Raw genomic sequence first — 12994 nt, forward strand, 5'->3', positions numbered from 1 at the left:
GTGGATATGTAGCAGACAGCAACCTCCAGGAAGAGACACAACAGCAGATAGACACCATGATGAGTGTGTGGGTATGTAGCAGACAGCAACCTCCAGGAAGAGACACAACAGCAGATAGACACCATGATGAGTGTGTGGATATGTAGCAGACAGCAACCTCCAGGAAGAGACACATAGCAGATAGACACCATGATGAGTGTGTGGGTATGTAGCAGACAGCAACCTCCAGGAAGAGACACAACAGCAGATAGACACCATGATGAGTGTGTGGGTATGTAGCAGACAGCAACCTCCAGGAAGAGACACAACAGCAGATAGACACCATGATGAGTGTGTGGATATGTAGCAGACATCAACCTCCAGGAAGAGACACAACAGCAGATAGACACCATGAAGAGTGTGTGGGTATTTAGCAGACAGCAACCTCCAGGAAGAGACACAACAGCAGATAGACACCATGATGAGTGTGTGGATATGTAGTAGACAGCAACCTCCAGGAAGAGACACATAGCAGATAGACACCATGATGAGTGTGTGGATATGTAGCAGACAGCAACCTCCAGGAAGAGACACATAGCAGATAGACACCATGATGAGTGTGTGGATATGTAGCAGACAGCAACCTCCAGGAAGAGACACATAGCAGATAGACACCATGATGAGTGTGTGGGTATGTAGCAGACAGCAACCTCCAGGAAGAGACACATAGCAGATAGACACCATGATGAGTGTGTGGGTATTTAGCAGACAGGTCCACTGGTGCATTGTGCTTGGTGTTGCTATTGGTAACCTACACATTGGCCCTTATACAGGGAAGGTGTTGAGTCATTATCCCCTTTCATTAGCATATTTTTGTTTGTGTGTGTGTTTCCTCTTAGAACTGTTCTGCCCTCTGTGTGTGTCCAGGTCACACTGTTTTAAGTATCAAATCACATTCAATCAGGAAGCTGGTCGACCTTGTTAAAGGACTTAAAGGACATTCATCCTTTTTTTATTAATCTGTGACTTTGTTAATCTTAATATTAAAGTGATAAGCATTGGTTAATACTTGGTCCCACTTTGTTTTACTAAACATAAGTCTATTGCAATTTACATGACACGTTTCTAATAAAAATATTGAAGAATCACTTTCCAGAGTACAATATGTCTACATACTCTCCTCTAAATCTAAACACAACAATATTTTTTATCTCTTCCTAATTCTCTTAATTTTCTATTCCTCCTCAATGTCTCTCTCTGACACTAAGGCTCTATCTCAATTAGTCTTTCCTAGATTCCTCTCCTCCTATCTCCTCCTCAACCCTCTTAGAGAAGGTCCAAGGTCCCTCCCCTAGGATTGTATTCTCCAATGTGTTTGGAGAAGGAGTCAAAGAGAGAATGTGAGGAGGAATTGAGTAAGGTCTAATTGAAAAAGAGCCCGTAGACAACTCTGTAATCCAACTTGTTCTCCTCTATGGTGAGTTCATCTCTCACCTTAACCACCAGGTGGAATCATCACTTAACCATTCAGCACTGTATCCAACCATCAATATATATGAGAGAGAGAGAGAGAGAGAGAGAGAGAGAGAGAGAGAGAGAGAGAGAGAGAGAGAGAGAGAGAGAGAGAGAGAGAGAGCCATTTGCACATTGTTACAACACTGTATATATACATGATACAACATTTGTAATGTCTTAATTATTTTGGAACTGTTGTGAGAGTAATGTTTACTGTTCATTTTTATTGTTTATTTCACTTTTGTATATTATCTGCTTCACTTGCTTTGGCAATGTTAACTTATGTTTCCCATGCTAATAAAACCTTTGAGTTGAATTGAATTGAGAGAGAGAGTTGAGAGAATTGAGAGAGAGAGTGTTATTGTTATTGTTACACCACTTTCTCACAGATCCAGTTATGATTTGTGCCACATTTGTCATCATTCCATGTCTTTACAGGGTCATCTTGTCCATAGTATATCTCAGCACAGTCTTCCTGCCCACTATCATCAGGCTGTCCTGCCCTCCAGTACCTAAACAACACAGAGAACAAGACAGTCAGACACTCTGGTACAAACATCCTCCTCGATTATAGACATATTCCTATGTTTTCTAAGCTTTAAAGCAACACTCTGTAAAATGATCATAACATTTTCAAGAATGGGCAATATACAATGATATGTATTTTTTATATAATGACATTTTAATCTAAATGTATTACTTGTTTTCTATGATAAATCTATAATTCTTATGGAATGACATCCATGAGTTGAAACATACATTTATATGAACATGAATGGAAGCAATACATCTTTCTTTTTTTTCTCCATATCTCAAGGTAAAATGGTCAAATCTCTCACCCTGTGGTCAGTGGGGTGCCGTCCACCCACTTCCAGGTCCCCTCAGTAACAGAGTCATTCAGACCAATCCAGGCTCTCATTTGGAGGTTGAAGAGAAATGTCTGTTGTTGAGAAAGATTTACAAAATGTCACATTTAATACATTTATAAAATACGGCACATATTAGTGTACTGATGAAAAGTATTCTCTCTCTCTCTCTCGCTCTCTCTCTCTCTCTCACCTGTTCCTCTCTGCTGTTTATGATCACCAGGTCTGCTCCTCTCTCCAGACAGTCCTCTCTGCTCTCCTTCCAGGTTTTCGTCTCAATAGACAGGAAGTACCAACTGGATTCAAACTTCTGCCAGCCTTCAGGGCAGGTTTGTTCTACAAGATGAAAACATGAAATTCCTTCAATTTATCATACTGAACACTTAATGAAATAATACAGACACATTATAAGGTGTGTGGGATGAATTAACATTTATTACTCTAGATTTACTCACTGAGATTGGTAAACCTCCCGTTAAGAAAATCTCTCTCAGTCTGTAGCTGGACTCTCTCTTTAGTCAGGGTGTTGCAACTGGACTGTAGCTGGTCTCTCTCTTTTGTCAGTGAGTTGTAACTGGACTGTAGCTGGTCTCTCTCTTCAGTCAGGGCGTTGTAACTGGTCTGTAGCTGGCCTCTCTCTTCAGTCAGGGCGTTGTAACTGGTCTGTAGCTGGCCTCTCTCTGTTGAGTTGTGATGACCAATGACTACATCTGTAAAACGGAAAAGTTATTCTAACATGTAACTACCACACCGTTGATAATTAAGTAGACTACTTAAATCTCAGTGACAACACACTAAACTTACAGTAGACAGACAGGCCTATGATCCCGGCCAGTAGGAGATCACACAGCAGCCCCAGACACACTGCAGCAACTCCAGAGGGTCTCTTCCACCACTGAACATGTACTGAATCACAAATTATTAAAGTAAGATCTTTGGTAATGTGTTTTACTGTATCATACAGGATTGGGACAAATAAAGCTGTAGCACTACAGGGTAATATCACCTGTTCAATGTGTGTCTGTAATTGTGTGTGCGTGAATGCAATCTTACCTGAAGAAACAACTCCATTTCTTGGACTGGGCTTGAAGGCTCCTACGTTGCCATATAATTGGCCATCAATGTCTGTGTTCTTCATCGCATCAGGCTCATCGTCTCTAAATCCATCTGTGATTTCATAGACTCCCTCTGACATCTTAATTTAACACACTTGTGATCAAATACTGTAACTTCTACTTCTATCTCTAATATACGTCTGTACCAGTGTCTCACTGCACTGTCCTGTGTCTGTTTGATTTATGGTAGTGGAACTCTGTCAGTCAACCACAGTGGATGAGAAACAGTGGTCAACACGTGACTTTCACCAGCCTTAGTTTCTAATCTAAATATGTTTGTTTCCCACAGTGCTCATCAGTTTTAAACATACAATTAAACTGAAGTGATAATATAATACATGATAAGCCTCCCACCAGCATTAGTTTGATAATATAATAAATGATATGACTCCCACCAGTCTTAGTTTGATAATATAATACATGATATGACTCCCACCAGTCTTAGTTTGATAATATAATAAATGATATGACTCCCACCAGTCTTAGTTTGATAATATAATACATATGACTCCCACCAGCCTTAGTTTGATAATATAATAAATGATATGACTCCCACCAGCCTTAGTTTGATAATATAATAAATGATATGACTCCCACCAGCCTTAGTTTGATAATATAATAAATGATATGACTCCCACCAGCCTTAGTTTGATAATATAATAAATGATATGACTCCCACCAGCCTTAGTTTGATAATATAATACATGATATGACTCCCACCAGTCTTAGTTTGATAATATAATAAATGATATGACTCCCACCAGTCTTAGTTTGATAATATAATACATATGACTCCCACCAGCCTTAGTTTGATAATATAATAAATGATATGACTCCCACCAGCCTTAGTTTGATAATATAATAAATGATATGACTCCCACCAGCCTTAGTTTGATAATATAATAAATGATATGACTCCCACCAGCCTTAGTTTGATAATATAATAAATGATATGACTCCCACCAGCCTTAGTTTGATAATATAATAAATGATATGACTCCCACCAGCCTTAGTTTGATAATATAATACATGATATGACTCCCACCAGCCTTAGTTTGATAATATAATACATGATATGACTCCCACCAGCCTTAGTTTGATAATATACTACATTATGTGACTCCCACCAGTTTTAGTTTGATAATATGGTACATGATATGACTCCAACCAGTCTTAGTTTGATAATGCAATACATGATATGACTCCCACCAGTCTTAGTTTGATAATATAATACATGATATGACTCCCACCAGCCTTAGTTTGATAATATAATAAATGATATGACTCCCACCAGCCTTAGTTTGATAATATAATAAATGATATGACTCCCACCAGCCTTAGTTTGATAATATAATAAATGATATGACTCCCACCAGCCTTAGTTTGATAATATAATACATGATATGACTCCCACCAGCCTTAGTTTGATAATATACTACATTATGTGACTCCCACCAGTTTTAGTTTGATAATATGGTACATGATATGACTCCAACCAGTCTTAGTTTGATAATGCAATACATGATATGACTCCCACCAGCCTCAGTTTGATAATATAATAAATGATATGACTCCCACCAGCCTTAGTTTGATAATATAATAAATGATATGACTCCCACCAGCCTTAGTTTGATAATATAATAAATGATATGACTCCCACCAGCCTTAGTTTGATAATATAATAAATGATATGACTCCCACCAGCCTTAGTTTGATAATATAATAAATGATATGACTCCCACCAGCCTTAGTTTGATAATATAATAAATGATATGACTCCCACCAGCCTTAGATTGATAATATAATAAATGATATGACTCCCACCAGTCTTAGTTTGATAATATAATACATGATATGACTCCCACCAGTCTTAGTTTGATAATATAATAAATGATATGACTCCCACCAGTCTTAGTTTGATAATATAATACATGACTCCCACCAGCCTTAGTTTGATAATATAATAAATGATATGACTCCCACCAGCCTTAGTTTGATAATATAATAAATGATATGACTCCCACCAGCCTTAGTTTGATAATATAATAAATGATATGACTCCCACCAGCCTTAGTTTGATAATATAATAAATGATATGACTCCCACCAGCCTTAGTTTGATAATATAATACATGATATGACTCCCACCAGCCTTAGTTTGATAATATAATACATGATATGACTCCCACCAGCCTTAGTTTGATAATATACTACATTATGTGACTCCCACCAGTTTTAGTTTGATAATATGGTACATGATATGACTCCAACCAGTCTTAGTTTGATAATGCAATACATGATATGACTCCCACCAGTCTTAGTTTGATAATATAATACATGATATGACTCCCACCAGTCTGAGTTTGATATTATAAGACATGATATGACTCCCACCAGTCTGAGTTTGATAATATAATACATGATATGACTCCCACCAGTCTGAGTTTGATAATATAATACATGATATGACTCCCACCAGTCTTAGTTTGATATTATAACATATGATATGACTCCCACCAGTCTTAGTTTGATATAATATATGTTTTGACTCCCATCAGTCTTAATGTGATAAAATAATACATGATATGACTCCCACCAGTCTTAATGTGATAATATAAGACATGATATGACTCCCACCAGTCTGAGTTTGATAATATAATACATGATGACTCCCGCCAGTCTTAATGTGATAATATAATACATGATATGACTCCCACCAGTCTTAGTGTGATAATATAATACATGATATTGTCACGATCGTCAAAGGGACTGAGAGAGGACCAAGGCGCAGCGCGTGGAAAGTACATCTTCCTTTTATTTAAAGAAGGGAAAAACAAAACAACAAACTATACAAACTACAAAAACAACAAAACAGACGACCGTGCAGCTATACAAACATAAGTGCTGACACTAAACACTCTGACATAGACAATTCCCCACAAACAGCTAAAGCCTATGGTTGCCTTAAATATGGCTCCCAATCAGAGACAACAATAACCAGCTGTCTCTAATTGAGACCCAATTCAGGCAACCATAGACTTTCCTAGAACCTACACTCAACCATAGACACAGCTAGACACATTCACTCAACACAAACCCATACACTACACCCAACACCCCCTTTACCATATAACCACCCAAAACCGACAAAACACAAACATTCCCCATGTCACACCCTGACCTAACTAAAATAATAAAGAAAACAAAGAATACTAAGGCCAGGGCGTGACATAACCCCTCCCTTAAGGTGCGAACTCCGGGCGCACCAGCACATAGTCTAGGGGAGGGTCTGGGTGGGCGTCCGTCCACGGCGGCGGCTCCGGCACTGGTCGTGGTCCCCACCCCACCATAGTCACTACCCGCTTACGTAGCCTCCTCCAAATGGCCACCCTCCACCTTAACCCCACTGGACTAAGGGGCAGCACCGGACTAAGGGGCAGCACCGGACTAAGGGGCAGCACCGGACTAAGGGGCAGCACCGGACTAAGGGGCAGCACCGGACTAAGGGGCAGCACCGGACTAAGGGGCAGCACCGGACTAAGGGGCAGCACCAGGGTAAGGGGCAGCACCAGGGTAAGGGGCAGCACCAGGGTAAGGGGCAGTACCGGGATAAGGTAGCTCAGGACAGAGATATAGCTAAGGACAGAGAGGTAGGTCAGGATAGAGGGGCAACTCCGGACTGAAAGGCAGCTCCGGACAGAGAGACAGCTCTGGACTGAGGGGCAGTTCTGGATTAATGGCCGCTCTGGGCTGAGGGGCAGCTCATGACTGGCTGACGGCTCTGGACGCTCATGGCTGGCTGACGGCTCTGGACGCTCATGGCTGGCTGACGGCTCTGGACGCTCATGGCTGGCTGACGGCTCTGGACGCTCATGGCTGGCTGACGGCTCTGGACGCTCATGGCTGGCTGACGGCTCTGGACGCTCATGGCTGGCTGACGGCTCTGGACGCTCATGGCTGGCTGACGGCTCTGGACGCTCATGGCTGGCTGACGGCTCTGGACGCTCATGGCTGGCTGACGGCTCTGGCAGATCCTGTCTGGTTGGCGGCTCTAGCGGCTCCTGACTGACTAAGGGCTCTGACGGCTCGGGACAGACGGGCAGCTCTAATGGCTCGGGACAGACGGATGGCTCAGACGGCACTGGGCAGACGGATGGCTCAGATGGCGCTGGGGAGACGGATGGCTCAGATGGCGCTGGGGAGACGGATGGCTCAGATGGCGCTGGGGAGACGGATGGCTCAGATGGCGCTGGGGAGACGGATGGCTCAGATGGCGCTGGGGAGACGGATGGCTCAGATGGCGCTGGGGAGACGGATGGCTCAGATGGCGCTGGGGAGACGGATGGCTCAGATGGCACTGGGCAGACGGATGGCTCTGGCCGGAATAGGCGCACTGTAGGCCTGGTGCGTGGTGCCGGAACTGGAGGCACCGGGCTAAGGACACGCACCTTCAGGCTAGTGCGGGGAGAAGGAACAGGGCATACTGGACCCTGGGGACGCACATTAGGCCTAGTGCGTGGTGCCGGAACTGGTGGTACCGGGCTGGAGACACGCACCATAGGACGAGTGCGTGGAGGAGGAACAGGGCTCTGGAGACACACTGGAAGCCTGGTGCGTGGTGTAGGCACTGGTGGAACTGGACTGGGGCGGGGAGGTAGCGCCGGAAATACCGGACCGTGCAGGCTATTTGCTCCCTTGAACACTGAGCCTGCCCAACCTTACCTGGCTGAATGCTCCCCGTCGCCCGACCAGTGCGGGGAGGTGGAATAACCCGCACCGGGCTATGTAGGCGAACCGGGGACACCATGCGTAAGGCTGGTGCCATGTATGCCGGCCCGAGGAGACGCACTGGAGACCAGACGCGTTGAGCCGGCTTCATGACACCTGGCTCAATGCCCAATCTAGCCCTACCAGTGCTGGGAGGTAGAATAACCCGCACGGGCTATGAACACGTACAGGAGACACCGTGCGCTCTACTGCGTAACACGGTGTTCGCCCGTACTCCCGCTCTCCACGGTTAGCCTGGGAAGTGGGCGCAGGTCTCCTACCTGCCCTCGGCCCACTACCTCTAAGCCCCCCCCAAGAAATTTTTTGGGCTGACTCACAGGCTTCCTACCGTGTCGTCGTGCTGCCTCCATTCGCCGGTATCCCTCCTCACACTGCGCCAGAGAATCCCAGGCTGGCTCCGGCACTCGCCCTGGGTCGATCGCCCACCTGTCGATCTCCTCCCACATAGTGTAGTCCAGATTATGCTCCCATTTCCATTCCTCCTTGCGCTGCTCCTGTTGCCGCTTTTCGCGCTGCTTGATCCCGCATTGGTGGGGAATTCTGTCACGATCGTCAAAGGGACTGAGAGAGGACCAAGGCGCAGCGCGTGGAAAGTACATCTTCCTTTTATTTAAAAAAGGGAGAAAAAAAAACAACAAACTATACAAACTACAAAAACAACAAAACAGACGACCGTGCAGCTATACAAACAAAAGTGCTGACACTAAACACTCTGACATAGACAATTCCCCACAAACAGCTAAAGCCTATGGTTGCCTTAAATATGGCTCCCAATCAGAGACAGATATGACTCCCACCAGTCTTAGTTTGATAATATAATACATGATATGACTCCCACCAGTCTTAGTTTGATAATATAATACATGATATGACTCCCACCAGTCTTAGTTTGATAATATAATACATGATATGACTCCCACCAGTCTTAGTTTGATAATATAACACATTATATACATTTTTTATTTTTATTTAACTAGGCAAGTAGCTGAAGAACAAATTCATACTTTTAATGACTGCCTTGGAACAGTGGGTTAACTGCCTTGTTCAGTACGACAGATCTTTACCTCGTCAGGTCAGAGATTCGATCTTGCAACCTTTCGGTTACTAGTCCAACGCTCTAACCACTAGGCTACCTGCCTATATCACTACCCCTGGCCTTCGTTTGATAATATAATACATGATATGACTCCCACCATCCTTAGTTTGGGGGTCTGAATACTTTCCTAATGAACTGTATATGGTCATCAGTGGCCAGTCAAACTCTGGGTGGAAGTTTCCCCTAGGTATAGATCTATGATCAGCAATCCCTACCCCGATCCTAACCTTAACCATTTGCAGAGGGAAAAGTCAGCAAAACTGACTGAAGATCAGTGTCTAGGGTCAACTTCCCCCTACACCACCAGTCACAGAGTGAGAGCCATAATGTGTTCTCCATTTGAAGGCTGGGGGCGCTGTAAACTCAGTCAGGATATATGTAGTGTATATGTCAATTAACAGGATAACAATTTATTTTAGCAGATCTAAAATTGGGACCCTGTGAAGTCACACATACATCATATAGCATGATATAGAGTCATATAATTTATTATATTATCAAACTATGGCTGATGGGAGTCATAAATTATGTTCTTATCGTTCAGTTTGGCTCCTAAGACAAGGCTCCAATCTCGTTCCTGGAACTTCATATCACAAAAACACCAACTCATTCTGTGGCATAAATCAATTGTCAACTCCAGATACTCACATCTCAAGTAAAACCCCTTTTTGACCACACGCCTGGGCAAGCTCAATGAGGGGAGTGAGCCTCTAGGTCCTACACTATCCCAGGATAGGTGCAACATCAGAGATGACATACAATGGTTCCAGTCACTACCCCACACATCTTGTCTCAAACCTTATCTCCCCCAAGGCCAAAGGAGGGAGTGACAGGCACACAGATATTGTGGAGACAAGTAATTGGTTCCATATTAATCATACCATCCCTTCAGATGTTTTGGAAGACACATTCACATATGAAGACAATGTTCCCTCCTGTTCTCTTCTCTTTCTGATATTCTGCATTGCACCAGGGACATGTGAAAGACAAGCCTGATCTCTCCCCTCTCTGGGCCCCAGGTGACTGAGCCCCAACTGAGGGAGGAAGTGCAACTGCCAACACCAGAGTCTGAAGGGATACAATCTAATAACAAGCATATCATACAAGCATATTATGGTGATAAGACCTCTTAATTATCTATGTTACCTAACTAATTCTGATTCTTCTGCAACATATGCCACAACATTTTAAAATAAAACCTGTTACTGAGAAATAGCTAGAACTCATCCAGTGACGTCACTACCAGTCACACAACCTGAGAGACTGTGACCATGACAACTGACCACACGGTGTAGTGGTTGACTTGGGGTCGAGGGGAGCGTCAGAAAGACAGAACAGAGGAGCGTGAACTCTTTCTCAGAAGCATCACTTTTAGTTTCAAATGGCCCTGTGGTGAACCAAGGTAGAGCTGGGTACATCCTCATGCATGTATACGTGTGCAGACATGAAGATCTGCATGACTTTGTGCACGTATTATCTTGGTGCTTCAGTGTGGGAACATGGTGTGTAGTCATGTCTGCTTGTAAAGTCAGATCTCTGACAAGGTATAAGTAGATTTTATCAGCCTGAAAAACACATGTCCTAAAGCTGAACAATACAAAACTACCTCTATCGTGCTCCAGTCTGGTAAGTTCAACCATCAGATCATTGTAATCTGATAAGATGTTACAACAACAGTGGTGGTATAAGATGCAAAATCATTGTACAACGTGCAAAAAATTCAGTAAACCTCATTGTAATCTCTGTACGATTTCATTTGGATAGATGCATTACAGACTACCAGTAACATTTCAACTAACTATCTACAGTACTAAACCTATCCTTAACCTAGCCATAAACTTGACCCTAACCTTAACGCTTACTCTGAACCTAACTGTCTGTTATTTATCAACAGATAGTTTATTGATATTATTACCATTAAATTTAGAACTTGTGCAACAATGTGCATTATAAAGAGGAAACTATTTATGTATTGCTCAGGTTTTTAAACTCTACTTAAATAATTGTCTAATTTTAAGGGAAATTGTTGAACAAAAATTGTAAATAAAATCCCTGAGTCTGAGGTTTGCAGTATTTTTGGCGCTTTGTACCAGACAAAAATATTGCCCATCGTATTGTTGGTAGTACTACTAATTGAAAGAACATAATACTACAAGGTTGTAGCTATGACGATGAGAGTAAAGAAGCAGAGTTGAATAATAATACTGAACATAGAGCGATACAAAACAAGAGAAATGACTGAACATGAACACAGATACAATATTGCCTGAAGATTGTTGCCACGGAACGCCAGATAAAGAGATAGTAATCTGGGCAGTGTTGAAGTCCAGGTGTGCTTCAGGATGGGGCTCAGGTGTGCGTAATGAGGATTGCCATTGTCACATTGCATAATGATAGGAGACAGGTGCAGGTATACGAAATTTACCCAGAATAGAGTACGTCATGAACATGACAGGAACGAAGCCCAAAACAAACACGTGTATATAAATAACACAGGGTTGTATCCCAAACAAAGAGTGAGTTGTAAACCTCTAATAAATACACAGGAATAACAATACACGGGACGAGACCCGTAATAACAAGAACACACTAACAGGGTAACACGAAAGCCGATACAACAGAGCACAGGTAATCACAAGACCAACGGACATGGAACAATAATCATCAAGGACAATGGGGAACAGAGGGCACATATACTAATCAGGGGGAATGGGAACCAGGTGTGCATAATGAGACCAGACAGTCCGGGGTTGGTGGTAATGATCTAGTTCAGCGTCACCTAGAAGGCCAGTGACGCAGACCTCCGGAGCTGGTGAATGGAATGAGCAGCAGTCCCGGGGGAATCCGTGACAATACCCCCCGCCCGACGTGCTGCACCAGCCTCGGGGATGACCACAGGGACGCAGTGCAGGTCGGAAAATCCCTGGTCAGCGAAGCGTCCAGGATGTCCACCGCAGGAACTCAGCACCACTCCTCTGGGCCCTACCCCTCCCAGTCGATGAGGTACTGGAGACGGCCCACCCGACGCCTCGAATCCAGGACCTCATGGACCCGGCACGCAGGACCTCCCTCGATGTCCAGAGGAAGCGGGGAATCACTGGACCAGCCTCAGCGAGGGGACCAGGCACCGCTGGCCTGAGGAGAGACACATGAAAAGTACTGTTAATGCGGTATTCAGCAGGGAGTTGCAAATGGTAGTTGCCTCATTAACCCTCCTCAGAACTTTAAACGGCTTCACAAACCGTGGGCTCAGCTTCCGGCAAGGCAGGCAGAGGGGCAGGTTCCAGATGGAGAGCCAGACCCGGTCGCCTGGAGAGAAAACAGGCGCCTCACTGCTGTGGCGGTCGGCCTGTTCCTTTTACCGACGCACAGACCGCTGGAGACAAGTGTGCGCAGCGTTCCAGATCAGAGTTTCTAATGGAAATGTGTTTGTTTCCCATTCATTTTAAATGATTCAAGATATAATTGAAGTGATCATATATTTTAGCATAGAAGATTGACTCAGTGAATTTGCACATAGATCATATAGCATTACTGAGGCTTTGACACCCCAGCCTTCTAACAGAGTTCACATTATGGGTTGTACTCTGTGGCCAGCCATCGATGGTTATATAAGGGCCTTTTTTCTATGTGTGC

General features: G+C 43.7%; 1 long non-coding RNA gene and 1 pseudogene across 1 annotated transcript; both read right to left on the reverse strand.

Moving 5' to 3' along the window:
* Nucleotides 1-1847: 1847 nt before the first annotated feature.
* LOC120052236 lies at nucleotides 1848-3555 on the reverse strand (annotated as a pseudogene).
* A 7340-nt stretch (nucleotides 3556-10895) lies between these two features.
* Nucleotides 10896-12759, reverse strand: LOC120053054. Its single transcript, XR_005477434.1, has 2 exons — nucleotides 12601-12759; nucleotides 10896-12493 (listed from the first exon to the last, which is right to left on the reverse strand). It is a non-coding gene; the product is annotated as an uncharacterized LOC120053054 (long non-coding RNA).
* Nucleotides 12760-12994: the final 235 nt, after the last annotated feature.

The sequence above is a fragment of the Salvelinus namaycush genome, chromosome 8 (genome assembly GCF_016432855.1).
Source record: "Salvelinus namaycush isolate Seneca chromosome 8, SaNama_1.0, whole genome shotgun sequence".
Lineage (NCBI taxonomy): Eukaryota > Metazoa > Chordata > Actinopteri > Salmoniformes > Salmonidae > Salvelinus > Salvelinus namaycush.